At 40.0% G+C, this 15,660-nt stretch overlaps 2 long non-coding RNA genes across 2 annotated transcripts; both read right to left on the bottom strand.

Annotated features, from left to right (window-relative positions):
• Positions 1–794: 794 nt before the first annotated feature.
• Positions 795–6,398, bottom strand: LOC119515235. Its single transcript, XR_005213002.1, has 3 exons — positions 6,081–6,398; positions 1,586–2,392; positions 795–842 (listed from the first exon to the last, which is right to left on the bottom strand). It is a non-coding gene; the product is annotated as an uncharacterized LOC119515235 (long non-coding RNA).
• Positions 6,399–6,974: 576 nt separating this feature from the next.
• On the bottom strand, positions 6,975–14,232 carry LOC119515242. The gene is made up of 3 exons (XR_005213003.1): positions 14,104–14,232; positions 9,106–9,194; positions 6,975–7,031 (listed from the first exon to the last, which is right to left on the bottom strand). It is a non-coding gene; the product is annotated as an uncharacterized LOC119515242 (long non-coding RNA).
• Positions 14,233–15,660: the final 1,428 nt, after the last annotated feature.

Below are 15,660 nucleotides of genomic sequence, written 5' to 3'. Positions count from 1 at the left end.
AAGAATTTGAGCAAAGGAACTGTTAAGGAAAAAAAAAAAAAAAGGGTTACTACTTAATGATTAAATGTGGATGGGGGCCAGACTGGAAAAAAGTGAGGGTTTTGGATGGGGGTAGGCTGGGGTAGAAGACTGTGAGGGGAAATTTGTGAACTGTGGAACTGTGTAGCTTGCAGTTGTGAAATAGCCATTTACAGTAAAGGAAGCAAATATCACTGTTTGCCAAACCCAGCTGAATGGTGGAACTGGAATGTTCTACCAGCTACTGAGCAGGCCTCAGAAGCCAGGGCTCCCTGAGGCTATTTCTCTGGATGACTCAGGGAGCTGTTCCTGCTGACTAGCTCAGCCTATGGGAAAGGTCAAGGCAACTGCACGTTTGCAAATAGTATCTGTGGTATTTCAAAATCTGTCATACTTAATGGGCAGTAGGTACATATGCCCTTTACCCTTTAACCCCCTACCTAGAATTCGGGCCCTGCCTCTGAAGGAAGGAATTCTGGGAGTTCAGTAGCAGCATGACACAGCCTCACTGTAACTGCTGGCTTTTGGCCAATTACTTAATAATACCAGTAATAATAATAATGATAATAATAACAACAAACAACATTTATTGAGCACTTGCTATGTGCCAGGTACTGAGTAAATACTTTAAATACATTATCTTATATAATCCCTATTGTGATGGTTAGGTTCATGTGTCAACTTGGCCAGGTGATGGTACCCAGGTGTCTGGTCAGGCAAGCACTGGCCTAACTGTTACTGCAAGGACATTTGTGGCTGGTTTATCAAATCATCAGTCTCTTGGCTGCAGCTGTGACTAATAACAGCAATGAAGGGCATGTCTTCTGCAATGAGAGAATTCAATTAGCTGAATTTAATCCAATCAGTTGAAGACTTTTAAGCAAGAAAGACAGAGGACTTTCACTACTTCTTCGGCTAGCCAGGTAGGCGTTTCCTGAGAAGTTCATTGAACACCCTCATCGGAGTTGCCAGTTTGCTGCCTGCCCTACAGAATTTGGACTGTGCATATCTACAGTTGCATGAGACACATTTTAAAAATCTTATATTTATAGATATCTCTTGTTGACTCTGTTTCCCTAGAGAACCCTAACTAATACATCTATGTAAACCCTATACAGTGTAGACAATTAGCATTCACATTTTACTCATAAGGAAACTGAAGCTCAAGGAAGTAGCTTGTCAAGGTCCATAAAGTGTGACAAAGGTACACACTGAAGCCAGTCTGTCTCCAGAGGCAGGACTTTACTTCTTAAGTTCTCTAAACCTCGATTTCCTCACTGTAAAGTAGGACTAAAAACACCTGCCAGACTGGCTTGCTCCATGGATTACAAGATATATTGTGTAAAGTAGGCATTCAACAAATGTTAGCTATTATTGACAAATTTGAGCTACTGATATAATACTAGAAATGTTTAATTTTTAATAAAGGACCATATATAGAGAGAGTGTAAGTGATTACATGTGTTTGTGAGAGAGAGACTGAACAATAATGATCATAAAGTCATAGAGTAGTGAATTTTAAAGTATTGGCAGAAGGAATTCTGTGTGAATTGCATTCCTTTAATACCTCAAATCATGTACACAATAATTCTTCTAGATGGCTTTGATTTCCAGGGCTGAGATTAGAGTGAGTAAATGCCACTAGCCTCAGGTTCAAAATATGAGGGAGCTAAAACAGAAACAAAAACAAAAACGAAACAAAAAAAACAACTTAGTTATCAAGATAAATAATAGTTTAATGCAATATTTTAAAAAGTGCAATTGGCAAACTATGCCTCATGGGTCAGCCACCTGTTTTGTAAACAAAATTTTAATGTCTAATTTAAGACAGAACTCTTGGTGACATACTCATACCAGCAAGCATACAAAATTGTCTCTAGAGTATTTCCATACCTTAATGTCAATAAAAACTTCGTGTTCATAGAGTTGTATATTTTTTCTCTGAATGTTATATAACAGGCCATGACTATGCAGCTTCATTATCCAGCTTTAGAAAATATAACATTATCTAGAATTTGCAGAAAAACCTCTCAATAAAAATGACTAACCTATTAAGTGCGTTTTGGATGCATCCCCGAAAACTACGTAATGAAGGTATATAACAAATTCTTTTGTATGCCACTGTTTTATGATGTACTCTTCAACCTTGGGAATCACCAAGGGTGTGAGAAAGGTCCTCACAGCTTACCCTCAGGGTTCAACCACAGAGTATCTTTGACATATGTGGGAGTACCATCTTTAGTCACACGATTTACTCCTCTCCTCACTAATATTCTCATTCTAATACAAGAGATATTTATAGAACTTGTTTACTCATCTGAATGATGACACCTTGCCCCACTCAGCAACATTTATTCCGTTTTAGACACTCATACTGAAAGAGAGAAACCAAAATTAATTCGTGATAAAGCTAATTGGAATCTAGACCTCATTAAGAAGTTATTTCTCCCTTTAGTAATCCCTCAGATTCCTGAAAAGTCAGCAAATGACGCTGAAGCTGCCTTTTTGTTTCTAAGAGAAAGACGGAGAATTAAAGGAAGTAGTTTGCAATTGACTCATGAAGGACTAGACAACTGAGGCAGCCCCCACTCCTGCAGAAGGACTTGCCCACGGGAGGAGGCTGCCTCCATTTATCAACTGCTTGACCTTGAGCAAGTAAGTTACTTTTCTATGCCTCAGTTTCTTCATCTCAAAAATGCGGAGAACAACAGTATCTTTCTCATGGGGCTTTTGTAGGGGATTAAAGATATCAATCCAGACAAAGCACTGAGAATGTACCTAGCACAAAGTAAGTGCTCAATAAATGACAGCTATTATTAGCTATTAGAGATTGGTTACCCAAACCTAGGCGAGGTCTGGACACAATTGGGAATCAGATCAACAAAGATGAAAAAAATAGATAACGCTCTTTTTCTCACTCCAGCTAAGACTAAATGTTGGGGTTCTCCAGGACTCCATCCTTAGCCAGCTGCTCATTGTAGTCTCTGGGTGATAGACTTATTCTTTCATCTAGTTTCAAACACCATTTCCATGCCGATGACTCCCAAACCTGGAGTTCCAGCATTGATCTCTGGGCCAATTTCTCCTAGGTTCCCACAAGATCCTCAGACTCAGCATATCCAAAGCTTAACGTATCATCTACTGGCCCCACCCTGCCAAATCTGCTTCCCCGGTATTCTCGAGCTATTGACTCTTCTGTCTCTTAGAAACCTTCTTGCCCTCCTGCCCCACATTTAACCCTACCAGTTTTTATTTCCTGAAAGCCTCTTGAACCTGTCCTTCATTCTCCCTCTCTGCTACCATTGCCCTGGCTCGGTTCCTCATCATATTTCACCTGATATCCCTGCCTCTAAATGCGTCCTCCTCAAATCCACCACCTCTCTTCACTGTCCAATTAAAGCTTCCAGGAATCCCTTCCTACAGAAGAAATTAAAGCTTCTAACCATGACTTCCAGGGCATTCCCTGATCAGACCCCAGCTCACCTGTCTGACTTTTCAGCACTTTCTGGTTTGTACTTTATTTTCTAGCAATGCTGAACTGTTGGCTCTTGCCCTGTCCACAAAATGTTGCTCTTCAGTGCCGTGTCTGGGCATGTAACACCCCCCTCCCCTTTATCTGGATAACTCAGATCAGATGACACTTCCTCCAGGAAGCCTGCCCTAATCCTCCTGTCTCTCAAACTGGGTTGCATATCCTTCCCCTGCATTGCTGACTTTGTCTTTTATGTACAAGTCATTGCACCTGCTTCAAAATATTACAATTATGTGCCTCCCTCCCTAGACTCTGAGTGCCTTGAAGTTAGGACATGTGCCTTATTCATCTTTACATCCTGCATGCTTAACATAATGCCAGGTACTTAGTAAATGAATACCGAAAGAATGAAAATTTACGGAACAGTGTACCATTTGGAGAAACTAGATTAATGTAGTATATAGCTCCTTAAGGTATAGGGAGGCATTTAAAACACTGGAAAAACAGTACAAGATGGCATATATTTAAAAGCTGCAAGGTAATAAAACAGGATCTCAGGGAAGGGAGTGAGAGGGATTGGAAAGGGCTCATTGGAAGCTCACATGAAGATATGAGCAGCTCAGGACAGGACACAGAGAATTGACAGCCTCCTCACTATGTCACAGGCCACCAAACCAGAGGAAAAGTAAAATGGTTGGTTCTTCACTCATTAAACAAATATTTATTTGTGCACTTACTTAAGAGTAATTAACCAAAAAGACATCATTCTGATTGCATAGGGCTTACTGGGTAGTGGGGAGATGGAAACTATATGTGAGCAAAGAAATACACAATTATATATAGTAATAAGAACTGTGTAGGAACTGAACAGGATGCTGTGAGAGAAAATAGCAGGGGAGGGCAGGGAAGCTCTCTCTAAGGATGTGGTTGTGAAGCTGAAGCAGGCACGGACAGGAAGGAGCTGGAGGAGGAGAGGCCCAGGAAACGGGCCTGGGGGCTGCCCTATTCAAGAAACGGAAAGAGGCCAGTGCGGCCTCCAAAGAGTGGGTGAAGGAAAGTGAGGCTCGACAAGATGCACCAGGGAGGCAGGCAGAGCCGGTCAGGAGGGTGCAGGTCAGCCAGGGCAAGGGGTTTCGATGTTGTTCTAAGAACTACGGCTAAGGAAGAGTTTAGGAAAGGGAGTGATGCGCTATGATTTACATGCATAAGGGAACCCCCAAACTGTGGGTGGAGACTAGCTGGGAAAGAAGTTTGAGTAGAAGGGAGAATAGTCAGGAGGTGAAGGAGACTAGTGTTAAGCTATTAAATTCTTCTCATTAGGAAATATTATCGTTTACTTCATTTTATAGGTGCAAGAACGGGAGGTTCCGAGCTGGAATGAGGACCCAAGTCTGTTCTATTTCAGAGTCGGAGCTGAAACCATTACTGCCTCTTCTATGACTCACACTCAGCTACACATAATCTTCAGATTGGCAGAGATAAAAAAGAAAGACAATATCAGGTTTTGGCAAGGAAGCACGTTAAGGGGGATTCTCAACCACTGCGGATGGAAATGTAAATTGTTGGTCTTTCTAGAGGGAAATCCAATGCCTTCAAGATGTGTATGCCACTAGAGTTCCCAATTCCAGTTTAAGGAATCCTAAAACAAATTTTACTTAGCAGAGATGTTAAGATGAACAAGTCTTGTTTGTCAATATTTGTAAGAGAATGACAAAATAAGGCATTGATACAAAAGACTTCAGAACTATTATACAGTTAATAACAATGATTATAATTTATTGGCTTAGAACAAACAACTTTCTATTATATTGCCAAGTGGGAAATTTGGGTTACTAAAAGATGTAGAGTATGATTCCATTTTTTATAAAAAATATTTATTTATATGTATAGAAAAAATTCTGGAGCAATCTACCCCAAAATATTAACTGTGGTTATCTTTGGAGGATGGTCTATTTGGTGATTTTTATTGTTGCTACTGTTGTTTTTTTATCTATGGTGTCTAATTTTTTCTAATTAAAAAATGTTAACTTTTTATTGCAGTATTACATACACACAGAAAAGGACACATGTCATATTTCCAAGTTGGTGAATAGTCAAGCTATGCACACACACATATAAACAACACACTGATCAATCAATAGAACACTGCCAGCCTCCTAGCAGCCCCCTTTGTAGAATCATACAATATCTACTTTTTTTTGCCTGGCTTCTTTCACTCAATATTATGTTTGTGAGATTCTTCCATGATGTTGCATTTAATTGTAGTAAATTAATTTCTAAAAACTTAGAGCATCTTTGATAAATACGGCATCAGAGAATTTATGATAATCATTAAGTATTTTGTCACCTTACAAAGCACTTTTCATGTATATGAGCTGTAAACATTATTATTTTCCACACATAATAGAAAAAAGTATTGGTCTCAGAGGTTAATTTGCCTTGCCCCAGTTCATACACAAAAACGAGTAGGTAGCAGAGCCACAGTGCAAAGCCAGGACTGGTTTATCTAAATCCATGAGCTTTCTACCCAAAATCACAGGATTAAGGGTAAAGGTGGCAGTGGATTAAATGAAGGGAATAATTTGCTCACCATGAGGCTCTTCATACATTGTGACAGGTTACCAAGGAAAATTGTTTAAATTCCTTTTCTGAAAATCTTTCCGAACACAACACAGAAAACTTTCTACCTGGAAAGGTGAATAATGTTCCATAATTAAAGTATTCAACAAGTTTCAATATTAGTTATCTCCATGGAGAATTTCTGCTGCTAATGATCTATGGCATCAACATTTCTCATTTAACCCTAATTAATCATAATGTCTTCATCATTATCTTGTATATGCAATATATGTGTGTGTGTATACTTGTAACGTGGATTTCACAACTGCATGTCTCTATTTCACAACTGCATAACGTGGATTTCACAACTGCAAATCTCTAGTTTTATTATCATTGATGACAGCCTCTCAGCCATCATCTACAGGAGTCCCAGTTCTCATTCCGAGGATGAGGAAATTGAAGTTCACTGTCAAAAAATCATGAGGTTTCCCCAAAAAATCTATAAAGAAGCCTCCTTCTTTAAAACATGGTGATTCTAGATGTCTGTATTATGAAATAAATTTCACAACCCAGTACACTTCATAGACATTTCAAAAGAAATTAGGGGAATTAGTAGAGAGAACAAGAACATATCACCTCAAATATTTACTTAAGCAGTAATGCAAGTATCCTTGTCTTACAGGTTAGAGTTGTGAGACTTTCAAAGCTGAGGGAAAGTAATAGAAGGACTTAGTCTGAACTATTTCCCCTCCTCCCCCTTTCCTACTTCCCTTCCTGTGCCTGTTCCCTTTTTTTGTAATTTTAGAAAAAACACAAAGTAGTTCACATTTGGTGTCTTTCTACCTCTGAATCTAGCAATTGCTGCACTGCACAAGGGAGATTTTCAGGCTATTTCCTGGGAAGTCAGGGTTTGCTTTCCCATGATTACCTTTCAGGAATTCAAAACCTGGAGGGTGTGTTTTTCCTTGCAAAAGAACAGTATCTGCAGGTCAAAGGACAAAAAATAAGGCTATTAATTTTCCCAGAAACTTTGGCCAGACCTCCTCAAGGACACCGCCCCTTTCTTCTCCTGCGGGTTGGGTCAGCCTTGCACAGCCTTGACGGGGCCTTCCTTTTACCTCCCAGGCCCTCCCTCCCAGCCTCTCTACTGGGCTTTCTGTACCTCGTCTTTCAGAACCTATCAACCTCTATCCTCACAGTTATCTTTTTATGCACGGACATGGCGGGGGGGTGGATCTTTAAATAAAACAATGATTAAGCTCTGTAGGGTGGGGGTTGTGATCTCGGTACACAGCTTGAGTGCTGCTGAATAAATTCAGAGCTTTCTGGGCTTTCCGTGGGAAGTCTACTGCTTAAAGCATGCAATGTAGCATGAATATTATCTCTCCCATGGAAAATATCTAAATGGCTGAGCCTCAGCACTCTTGCCTGCTGACTTTGACTGTAAGAGAGACTGGAACTTCCAGAGGTCATTTGCCTTTAAGATCAGAGAAATGCGGTGCCAGCTCTGGGGGGATGGGGGAGTGGAGGAGTGGGGGGCGGTAGCGGGAGGTGAGGGAGGCGTGTGCAAAATAGCAGGGAAGGTTAAGTGAAAGGAGCTATAGGGGAAGCGACATGGCTTACAGGTGGCCTCTTTCATGAAGCTAACAGTGGGACGCAGCCTGTGGGTGAGGATGAAAGTGGGCTGAGCAAGGGGTAGGGTTCAAGCTACCCAAAGAAGGGACAGGATTTCTAGGAAGGCCACCACCCTGACTCTCACTGAAGCCCCAAGGGCCTTAAGAAGTCCTCTTCTTAATGGTGCTGCTCTTGGTTAACTCTTTAATATACTAATGGTTGTGTTAGGCCCTTTGAATGGCCAACACCACACTCAGGATAATGCTTACCTCTGGTGAGGAGGCCCAGAGAAAGGTATCAAAGAGTTTTTTTTAATTTAATTCGATTTTTTTATTTTAATTTTAATTTTTTAAATAAATTTAGGTTCATCCCTTCCTAATGTCAATTTCTAGCTACTTCAAATTGTCTGGATAATTTTTCACTATCACTTACTTATGAGGGGAGACATTTACTTATGAGGGGAGACATTCTCCATAGTACCTTATTCCAGGTAATATTTTTGAAAAGCATTTCAAACTAGTCAGTTACAAATAGGCCTTCCCCCTCATCTATACAATACTATTACCCCTTCAAACTTTGGCTTTTAATCTCCGGTCTGATATGTTACCTCTACCCAACCATGCTCTTCTGGGTGCTTAATTCCTCTGTGTCAAAGAGGTTTTATATCCATAATGTTGTTGTTGGTTTTTTAAATAATTTTTTTTCAAATAGTTTTGGATTTGCAGAGAAAATTTGCAAGGATAGTACCGAGAATTGCTATATACCCATCACCTGGGTTCCTCTAATGTGAACATCATAGGGAGCCATGGCCCATTTATCAACACTAAGAAATTAACATTGGCCCAATACTACTAACTGAACTCCAGACCTTATTCAGATTTCACCAGTTTCTTCACTGTTGTCTTTTTTCATTTTTCTTTCCCAGGATCCAATACCACATTGCATTTAGCACAGTCATAATATTTTTACCTTTAAAAAGTCTGAAGAAATTATGGGGACATATTAAGATATGACTAAACTTTCTGGCAAGAACTTCTTGGCCATTTAGGAGAGAAAGTATAATGTAGCAGTTATGAGGGAGGCCCTGGAGACAGACTGCCCAGTTTCAAATCTGGTTCTACCCTTCTTCAGCTGTGTGACCTGATGGTTACTTAATTTCTCCATACCTAAATTTCTTTATGTCAAAAATAGACGTACTAATAGTACCTGCCTCTTGGGATTGTTCTGAGGCTTAAAATGTATTACTTCATGCAAAGCAGGGGAATAGTGCTTAATAAATATTAGCCATTATAATTAATTGCATGTATAATATTTCATAATAATTTTTTAAATTAACCATATAAATAATAGCTCCTTTGAGTTTCTCTGGACTCCCCTCTTAACAGGAAATCACAATCCTGTTTTTTCTTCTGTACATTCATTACCTGAATTACAAAACTTACCATACTGCATTGTACTTGTTTGTTTCTGTATGTCTCCAGCAATGGACTCCAGTAGGCACGGTGTGGTCCACAGAAGATTAAAGTGTTTTCTGTGTGATGGAAGGAAGAAACCAAGGAGGAGGGAAAACAAGTTGAATGGCAAGGCAGCTCCCCTAGCAGCTTTAGTGGGTGGCTTATTGTCAGAGTGGGAATGCGGAGTTTGTTGGAAGTGGGGGAGCTCCAATTTTCAGGGCAGGGTTCTATCAGTGATGGGAAGATGTAAGTAACAGCCAAAGCGGTTCCAGCACAGAGCAGAGGGACATAGGCACGTGGTTCAAGATGCGAAGAAAGAGCTCACTGTACAGTTTTTTCTGAAGGCATGGGAAGGTCCTGGAAGATCTTTCTGTCCCTAGGGCTGACCTAAAAATTCCACCACACTTATGCCTGGAACACAGCTGGGACAATATCACGGTCAGCGTTCATGCTTGGCACTGAGTAACTCTGTCCCCCTTTTTATAGTAAGAAAGGATTCTGGGGGCTGGGGTGGAGGGATGATGATTCCAAGAATCTTAAACCAGGACTCCTTAGAAAGACATTCTTTAGAACCTCAAGGTTGGTGTGATCTGAAAGTTAATCTACTGCAGCCACCCCTTATGTTGCTTTGCATTAGCAGCATGTAGCTTTCCCTTCAGGACTGAAACATTTCCAGGAAAGTCTCCCTGGTTGTATCTACCTCTTGTGGCCATGCAGAAACTGGAATCCCTCTGCTGTGTGAAAGCCCTCTGACTTTGAAGAGAGTTTCCTATTCCCATCCATCGTCTTATCTTTCAGAGAAGGCTGTCCACTTCTTTTAACTGTTCCTCTGATGACACCATATTGAAACTGCTTACCCGGGGTCCTCTCTGAATTGCATTCATTTCTGTGGATACCTAAAACAGTGGTGTCCTGAAATGAATGAAATACTCCCCTTGATGCCCAAGTTGCATGGCCTACAGTGGGTCTGTCACAACCCTTATTCAAAATCAGGGCAATTCAAACAATGGCATGGACAGAGCAGGGAGCCCACATGAGTAAACAAGGCCCCTTGTGAGACAGGAGTGTAAAGCATGAGGCTGAATGGAAAGTGTGTGGCCTGCTACATAACTCACCTGAACTACTGCCACAGCTCCACAAAGGATTCGCCCCAAGGGCAAACACATAAGTCCACTGTTTCTTTTATTTTTTGACAGGTGGGAGAAGGGTGGGTGAAAGCTGCAATGATCATACTGTGGCTTTATTTTGAGTTTGTTTTTGACAAAACCCTGGACAATTTTTCCACACATGCTGAAAAATATCTCTCTCCTATTCTTTACTCAAGTAAATGATGATTTGGACTCAGCTGCAGGGCCTTCTGTTTCTACCTAATTTCATGGTATTAGAATCATCACATCTCTTTAGCCCTTCAGGATTTTTCTGGGTCCTTCCAGTATGTTCAGTTCAGGTGCCTCCCAACTTCATATCTCAGCTTGTATATGTTCCTTAGAAATGAGTGAGGTTAATTAAATTTTCATTCCTTTCTGTAAACTAGTGCACTACAGGCCATCTCAGCAGGTTAGTGATTATGTCTTTCATATTGAACTAGTCTCTCAAACACTTCCAAACAGCATGAAAATACACTGAAGCCTTGTAAAGGATGACAACTTGAAGCATTATCAACATCTTTTCACCTTTAATACTAATAGTAGACAAACTAAAAATATGGTATCATATTTAATGTGTTTTATGTTTATCCACTGATATTTTTAAGGAAATACAATGACTCTTTAGGGGACAAGTGGTTTATGCCTCCTTGAATTTAATGCCAAGTAAAATTTGGACAAATTTATAATTGGTTTTTATCAGACGGAAGATAAAAACATACTTGTTTTGTCCAACCTTTATTACCCATTATTCTTGCCTTGGTTATCAGGGATCTAGGCCAAATTTGGAGCTCTACTATAATAATCAGCTCATCTCAGGTAACTGGTTATATTGACTTCATTTACGGAGTCCCTATTATGTTTTAAATCTTAAATTGCCCTATTTTTAAAAAATTATGTTTGAGTTTGAAGACTATCTCATGCTCTTTCAGAAGCAGGCAAGATAGAAATTCTAAATAAGTAGAAGTAATACCACACTGTTAGGAAGTTAACTCTTTCATAAATATCTGAGTCCTATTTAGAGCCTTATAGTTATAGAATAATTGAATTACACAGAATTTTTCATATAGAAGTATCTTAGAGAAAATATAGTTTATTGTGTGTTGTACTAAATAGTCTGTTTCTCTGGTAAAATCAAGAAGGCTACTGATTTTCCAAAGACCTTGTGGTAGATTGAACTATGTATCCCAATTTAGATATGTTCTTAATCTTAATCCTCATTCCTGTGGGTGGGAACCCATCATAATAAGGATCTCTTGAAGATCTTTTTTAGTTAAGGTGAGTCTCAAATAAATGAGGCTGGTCCTTAATCCAGATTACTGGAGCCCTGTATAAACAGAAGAAATTCAGATGTAGTCAGAGAAAGCCAGAAGTCAGCAAGAACCCCCAAGGTAAAGGAGAGGAGTAGCCATGTGACGGGAAGCAGGCATTCAAGCCAAGGAACCCCAAGGATCGCCAGCAGCTGGCACCAGAATGCTAGACTGGGAAAAAGCAAGCCTTGTGTATTCTTGATTTTGAACTTCCTGCAGCCTCAAAACTGGAAACCAATAAATTCCCATTGCTTAAGCCACCATTGTGTGGTATTTGTCATAATAGACTGGCAAACTAAGACCTCTAAGAGGAGCACTGTCACATTGATTCCTCTAGTCTGAGAATGTAAATCAGGCATTTTGCAACCTGCATCAACTTTCTCAAGCCACTTGGTATCACTCTGTTAGAAGAATGCTTAACTGAATGACAGTGTTTTAGTTTACCAAGCTGCTCAAAGCAGATATTATGAAATGCGTTGGCTTTAACAATGAAAATTAATTGGCTTCCAAGTTTACCATTTTTAGGCTGAGAAAAATAACCAAACCAAGACATCATCATTGATGCTTTCTTCCCAAAGACTGTGGCAGTCACATGGCAAGGCACAGGGCTGTGTCTGCTGGTCTCTCCCTTCCCTTTCAGTCTCCTTGCTTTCAGCTTTTGGATTCTGTGGCCTTTTTTTTCTTTTTGTCTGAATTTCATTCTCTTATAAAGGATTCCAAGAAGAGGATTAAGACCCACGGCTTAACTGAAGTAACCTCTTCAAAAGGTCTGACTTATAACAGGTCCACACCCACAGAAATGGATTAACTTTAAGAACATGATTTTCTGGGGGTGCAAATAGTTTCAAACCACCACAGATAGCAACCCATAAAAGGTACTCTCTTCCAAGGAACTCTCTTCCAAATCCTATTGATTAACAAGGGTCTCTAAGTTCATAATAGGGTCACAGTATGTTTTCCTCCAAAAAGCTTTTAGGAGGAAAATATTAAATTCAGTGCATACAACTACTACAAGTGACATGACTGGTAGAACCAAGTGAGACAGGAAACATCGTGGTAAATGCATGTAACACTTGGCAATGTTACATCTTCACAGGTTTTAAAAATATGTCAGATAATTTTTTTGTGGTACAATGTGAAACAACTAATAAAATTTCAGAATAAAGAGGCTTTTTTTCCCTCCTTAGTGGAAAAAAAAATACATTGACAGTGACTTTATTATCTACATCATTCAGCCAGTTTTCATGTTGGAAAGATAAAGAACTTTCTCTCAGTACTTTTGACCCTTGCAACTCTATCGGGCATGTGTCACTGAGTTACTATGACTGATAGGAAGGCAGTAAATACAGTTAAACATATACTCATTTCACTGATTTGGTTGGGAAAGTTAGAGAAATGGCAAACAATGATAGTACATGCAAGAATTGCAAACACTATTTATTCAAAACATATTAATTGAGATCCTAATATATATATGGTATGTAATATAATCTAATACTTTTACTATTTGTTGAGGAACAAACTGATAAACCTGTGCTAGGTCCTTTAGAGTTCAGCCAAACGTGGAAACTGAGACCCATAACCAGTGAGGTAATATCTCTTCAGCAAGATAGCCATTGTTCTAGGATCCACCATGATGTTACAACATGAATCTTTTTAGCTATAATCTGTGCACAGAATATAACGTGATTAGCATCAATTTCTAAGTCCCGTAATAACCCTGAATATTCTGGACAGATATATCCAATACATATAGTCTTTCAAAAATATCTATTGTACATCTACTATGTTCTCTATACATACACATACATAAATGTCTCATGCATGTGCACACACACACACACACACACACACACACAATCAACCTAGATAGTTAAGAGCATGGAATTGGAATTTAAATGGGTCTGGGTTCAAGCACAGATTCCACCATTTATCAACAGTGTGACTATGGGCAAGTCTCAGATTCCTTGTCTGTAAAATAGGAATAAAAATATCTATCTGGCAGAATTTGTTAGGGTTAAATACATTAATATTGTAAAGTGCTAGCCTAGGGTAGGGCATAAGTGCTCAATAAAAGGTAGTTTTTTTTTTAAAGAAAAAATTTTAAATTTCTCTTCGTGTGTGTGCATTTTATGTTTCACTGTGGTAAAATATATACGATAAAAAATTTGCCATTTTAGCCATTTATAAGGGTTCATTTCAGTGGCATTAATTACATTTACAATGTTGTACAACTATCGCAACTATTTCCAAAACGTTTTCATCACAAAGGTAGCTTTTTATTATTTTTATACATACACCTATAAGCACATGAATTTGTCAATAAAAATATTAATTCAGAAATCCATAATAGATATGGGATTAAAAAAATGATAGTATTTTTAAATCAAAATTTTAAAAAAAGAAACAAGAGCAGAAAAAAAGGAGAGAGAGGCAGATTTCGGCATAAAGAAAGGGCAAAACCTGCACTCTGAGTTTGGTGAAAGTTCGCTGCCAGATAGTTAGTGTGCGTGGCGAGGCTCAGGACTCACATTCTGATGTCTAGTGCAGTTCTATGTCCTCCCAGGACTGCAGAATTCTGAAAGCAGGAGTAAAGCTCATCCTCCTAGGGACAAACTTAGGTCCTCCCCTCTCTGCAGAAGAATCAGGGAGCTATGACTCATAGGAGTCACCACAAAATCACTAACTGGAAATCCTTGCTGCAGCTTACTCTGCAAAGGAATCAGACTTGTTTTGCCAAATTTCCCATGTGATCTAAGCATGGCAACCTTCCAAAGAGCCAGAGGGAGAGAGGGTCACTTACTTTTCCTGGTGACACAGAGATTTCCTAACCCCATCACTGAGTGGAAAAACAGCATAGAGCTGGTAAGAAGCCATTTCCAATGACTATTAGGTTTTGATAAGAGCAGCTGAAGTGCCCAAGTTTGATGCATTGGCCTCTCCTAGCAGCTTATCCATAGGGAAGTTTTATTCTGAGGTTCTTGTAGTGCATGAAGCTATTGCCTTCACTATCTGTTCCTGTCTCTCCCTCTGGTGACATCAGAAAGTGCAGCAGGATTAGCCTTTGCCATTCAATGAGGTTTCAGGCAGCTTGACTCACCTGTGCATGTCTCTACAATGCCAGGAGTATTATCTGACCCAAAGTCTGCTGAACAGAATCCAGAACTTAACAACAAGCAAATGATCGAGCTTGCTTAACAGCATGGAATAGACCAGTTTCATTGCAGCTAACTGGGCAGATGATTGCTAATTATCCTGCAGTGGGGATGCCTAAAGAGTGACTACCAAAGGGAAGTGTTCCTTGCTCACCTGGAGGAGGTAATCACAGTGCAGGTACATTAAAGAGTTTTTTGAGACTTCCCACTGCCAGCAGGGAGTGTGGGCAGCTTTGGCGGGCAGGCTGGGTAGAGGCTGAGAGGCTTAGAAGCACTGAGAAAGATGGATTTCTGGCAGCTTTGGAGACCTCAGGAGCTGGTTCCAACAGCTCCTATTCAGAGAGTGGTCATGTACAATGGAGAAACCTCAGGAGAAGGTATTTGAAGAAGGAGAGTGGAGTTACTCCTCTGGAATGGGGTGAGGCAAAGACCCTTATTTGAGAGATTACAGCTCTAATTCGTGGATGCCAATAAAATGAGATTGTCTGTCTGGGGCATAGTCTAATTGTAGAGGCTTGTGCAATCAATGGGTGCAAATAGGTTCATGTGAGATGTTATTAGACAGGGCACATAAAACCCAGCATATCCAAAATGCACACATTCATTCTCTCTCTGTTACCCCTCACTGCTAGCCCTCCCTAACACCTCAACCTCCGTTATATTCCTAATCTTTGGTAAAGATATCTGTAGTCCCTTCCCTCCCCCTATCTTGGAGGGTATAGAGTAGCCAAGGAGGCAGAGAGAGGAAGCACCAAACCAGGGGTCAGAGTTGAAGGGATGATTATGAAATTCTGTGGCTGGAAGAGTAGAGGAAGGGGAAAACCGGACCAGATTCAAGGTCCAGAAAGCTAGGGGTCATAATACCTGCCAGATGAGGAGAGGGCTGAGGATAGTATGGAAGTCAGGGAGATAAGAACAAGCCCAAGAAGGGTC

Source organism: Choloepus didactylus, chromosome 2, assembly GCF_015220235.1.
Source record: "Choloepus didactylus isolate mChoDid1 chromosome 2, mChoDid1.pri, whole genome shotgun sequence".
NCBI lineage: Eukaryota > Metazoa > Chordata > Mammalia > Pilosa > Megalonychidae > Choloepus > Choloepus didactylus.
This window is presented reverse-complemented; position numbering and strand designations above follow the sequence as displayed.